This window comes from Triticum urartu, chromosome 7A, assembly GCF_056163025.1.
Source record: "Triticum urartu cultivar PI428250 chromosome 7A, HENAU_Tu73, whole genome shotgun sequence".
Classification (NCBI taxonomy): Eukaryota; Viridiplantae; Streptophyta; class Magnoliopsida; order Poales; family Poaceae; genus Triticum; species Triticum urartu.
Genome location: NC_141879.1, coordinates 61,395,321 through 61,399,562, shown reverse-complemented (window position 1 = coordinate 61,399,562; position 4,242 = coordinate 61,395,321). Strand labels below are relative to the sequence as shown.

Sequence of the window (4,242 nt, the reverse complement as noted above, 5' to 3'; positions counted from 1 at the left end):
CTCTGCCGGAGCCCTAGATTGGTTCCGCCAAGGTTCCGTGTAACGACCCGAATCTGATAAGATTCGATGTCTCTGTGCTCACTGTGCTAGTCCCTGGATCGACTCGCTAGCGCACACAATACATATGAATATCAAATAACAAGTGCATCATTTACTACAACGTATGATCCAGAATTCATAAAGTATTACAAACTGAGTAGCACATAGCTAACTTTATTCAGTAATGATAGCGGAAAGGTAGCATAAGCAAACGATGAGTCCATCAATGCCCACTGGAGAACATGTTGAGTGAAGACTCGCGACCCTACTGTATCTCACTGATCATCTGAAAATCCTGCAACATGATAAGTTGCAGCCACAAAGGGTCAATACATTGAATGTATTGGCAAATCACACAATATGATATAGCAAACCTACATCCACAAAGCAATGTATGACAAACAAAACACACAAGTTAGTTTGGAGAAGAATATCTTCACCTACCTCCACTACCTGAACTCACAACCGTCTCTAATTTACTCGCCCAAGATAACCCAAAGATTCTAAATAAAGATGACAAGAACTTCAGAAGTATCTCAAGTGCGCTCTGTCAGTGGCGCATTCTCTAGGAACAATAGAGCGCTCTGCCAAGGACGCATTCACCTGATTTATGTTCCGAAAACTATACCTCGCCTCAAGTGCGCTCTGTCAATGGCGCATTCTCTAGGGACAATAGAGCGCTCTGCCAGTGACGCATTCACCTGGTTAATGATCCCGAGCCTACGGCTATAAACACTCACCACTTTCATGGATCACTCGACACATGCCCACGTCTACCATAGCAAGTTGATCACCATCACATACCACAATCAACAACAAAACATGGTAACGCGGAAATCACATATCAAGCCAAACATATAGCATATAATAAAACCACACACGCATAGCAGAATATAGGATAAGCAAAATCAAAAGTGCAAACTTGCCTTGAACGGTGCTGGAGTACTCTAACGATTAATTCTTATCCGCTTCACACTCTGGACAATCTATACCATAACGAAGGCACCAATAAATAAACTATGCTCACATAACACTAAAATAAAGTAAACAACAACGAATTCAAATAAAAACTTAAATAACAGAACCTAACAGTAGTAATATAATACCTACATGCTAGTAGGATCACAATGCAAAAAGAATCAACTGATTTGGATAAACGGTTTGAGAGATATGGCCTCAGGAAGTTTGAATCCAAATTTAAACAAATTCAAATTTGAACTGTTCAAAAATATGAAATTTTTGTTCTTCAATATTCTCCTGGTCACTATGAGTACACAGGAAAAAGAATCGGTGAATTTGGAGTTACGGGCTAAAGATATACCTAATTGAACATTTGATATAGAATCTGTGAAAAATAAATTGTGCCAAAACTGTGTTCGTGGAAGAACTGCTACGGCTGTGGATCTGCCATGTGTCGCATGCTGATTGGCTGGAGGTTGTTCGTTATTTTGTCTAAACGGCGGACATCCGCAAATTAGTGCATACAGGTTCGGGAAAAAAAACAAAGCAAGATCTAATACTGGCCACTGGATGGGGATTGGACGGTGCACGGCGACTCACCGGAGATAGACAGGGGCTGGGCGCCGGAGTTGAGCAAGACGACGGCGACGCGGCTCGGACTTCGACGTGGCGGCGGTGTGGAGCTTCGGTGCACTCGGATGGTTGCTTCCCTATGTGATGTAGATGGTCAGGGCGATAAAGGAGATCAAGGTAAAGACCACAGTGGGAAAAAGAGGTGCAGTAACCCTCGATTGGCGACGAACTCGTCCGGCGGAGAAGCTTCTGCTCGGCGGACTCCGGCGAGATCTGGGCGCCGTTCTAGGGCACGGGAACAGGAGATTTTGGCAAAAATCGGAAGAGGAGGGGGCGTTGGGTATCTATAGGGTTGAAGGCGTGAGCGAGGGCTGACGAATCGATCGATTCGACTCTGCTCCGGTTCGGTAGCTACAGCCCGTGAAGAACACGGCTGAGCGAGGGAGATGACGGGCGGGTCCGCCCTGTCAGCGGCAGAGAGCAGGAAAGGAAAAAAAACAGAAGGAGAGGCCTGCGGGGTGGGCTGCGGCCGAGCGAGAGAAATGGGCTGAAGGCCTGCTTGCTGCGCTGGCGCTGCGCGCGCGCGAGGGCGAAGCCCTGGCTGGCTCTCTCTTCGTTTTCTTTAAACCAAAACCACAGCAGTAAAGAACTAAAATAAAAACAACATAATAAAACCTAAACAAAAATTTATAAATACACAGTAAAAATAAGTCTTCTAATATAAATTATAGGAACTCTAGTTCGTAATCTAATGCTAATTTTGGAAATTCATTTTATGCAAATGGCCACTCAAACAGCAATAACACACTACAATAAAATATTTGGAGATTATCAAAAATACCAAAACACAACAGATGAACTGTAAATAATATTCTGGACATTATGAACATTTTTAAAATAGGGAAGAAGTCATGTTATCTCCACTCCAATGAATTGCCTTTAGTTGCATAATGTTTTGAATATTCAGAAAAATTCAAATATGCATAGAAATCAAGATGACAAAAAATGATCCTATTAACATTCCAAATCTGAAAATTTGGGATGTTACGTTCCGCCTCGTGGCGGTGGAGTTTCGTCCCGAAAGGTTGCTTCTTATTTTTTTTCTTGACGAAAGATTTCATATAGGAGAAGATGGTCATCGGAGAGCCACCAGGGGGCCCACGAGGTAGGGGAGCGCGCCCTAAGGGGGCGTCCCCCACCCTCGTGGACAGGGTGTGGGCCCCCTGGCCTTCATCTTTGCCGAGGATTTTTTTATTATTTATTTTAAGATATTCCGTGGAGTTTCAGGACTTTTGGAGTTGCGCAAAATAGGCCTCCAATATTTGCTCCTTTTCCAGCCCAGAATTCTAGCTGCCGGCATTCTCCCTCCTTATGTTAACCTTGTAAAATAAGAGAGAATAGCTATAAGTATTGTGACATAAAGTGAAATAACAACCCATAATGCAATAAATATCGATATAAAAGCATGATGCAAAATGGACGTATCAACTCCCCCAAGCTTAGACCTCGCTTGTCCTCAAGCGAAAAGCCGATAACAATAAATATGTCCTCATGTTTAGAGGTAGAGGCGTCGATAAAAATAAAATACGGCATGAAGGCATCATGATTATTCTCATAACAGCAACATATATAGATTTTGTCATATGATTACTTATATTCAAGTGATGATCTATTCACAAAGCAAAAGTATGAATCAAAAACCTTATTGAGCACCAACAAACTATAACCTCAGTCATTGAAGCAATTGCAATTTATCATAACATCAGAAAGAGTCTATGTCAGAGCTAAACAGCAAGTCCACATACTCAACTATCATCTAGTCCTTCATAATTACTAACACTCACGCAATACTTGTGGTTACGGAGTTTTAAACGGACACAGAGAAACATAGGGGCTTATTGTTTTGCCCCACAACATTTTACCTCAAGGGTAATGTCAATAATAATAACTCATGCTCCCCTACATCCAATTATATATATATATATATATCATGTTCTTTCCAACATGCTGGGCTTGCCAAAGGATAAAATGAAAAAGGGAAGGTGAAGATCACCAAGACACTTGCATAAGGTAGAAGATAATAATAAAGGATAGGCCCTTGGCAGAGGGAAGCAGAGGTTGCCATGCGCTTTTATGGTTGGATGCACAAAATCTCAATGCGAAAGAACATCACTTTATATTACCCCTTGTGATATGAACCTTTATTATGCAGTCCGTCGCTTTTATTACTTCCACATCACAAAATCATATAAAGCTTATTTCTCCCACACCAATCAATCATACATATTTAGAGCAATTTTTATTGCTTTGCACCGATGACAACTTACTTGAAGGATCTTACTCAATCCATAGGCACTAGTAGAAAACAGGGCTATGGTCCAGGCCGGGTCAGCCCATTAATCCCGGTTCAGTCTAGAACCGGGACCAATGTGGGCATTGGTCCCGGTTCGTGAGCCCAGGGGGCCGGCCGGGCCACGTGGGCCATTGGTCCCGGTTCATCTGGACCTTTTGGTCCCGGTTGGTGGGATGAACCGGGACCAATGGGCCTCGCTCCTGGCCCACAACCATTGGTCCCGGTTGGTGGCTGGAACCGGGACCAAAGGCTCCCCTTTAGTCCCGGCTCATGTCACCAACCGGGACCAATGAGGTGCCTATATATACCCCTCGCTC

At 43.3% G+C, this 4,242-nt stretch overlaps 1 long non-coding RNA gene across 1 annotated transcript; it reads right to left on the bottom strand.

Annotated features, from left to right (window-relative positions):
* Positions 1-489: 489 nt before the first annotated feature.
* Positions 490-1,991, bottom strand: LOC147957790 (uncharacterized). Its single transcript, XR_015609635.1, has 3 exons — positions 1,785-1,991; positions 1,600-1,709; positions 490-1,025 (listed from the first exon to the last, which is right to left on the bottom strand). It is a non-coding gene; the product is annotated as an uncharacterized LOC147957790 (long non-coding RNA).
* Between the last annotated feature and the right edge of the window lie 2,251 nt (positions 1,992-4,242).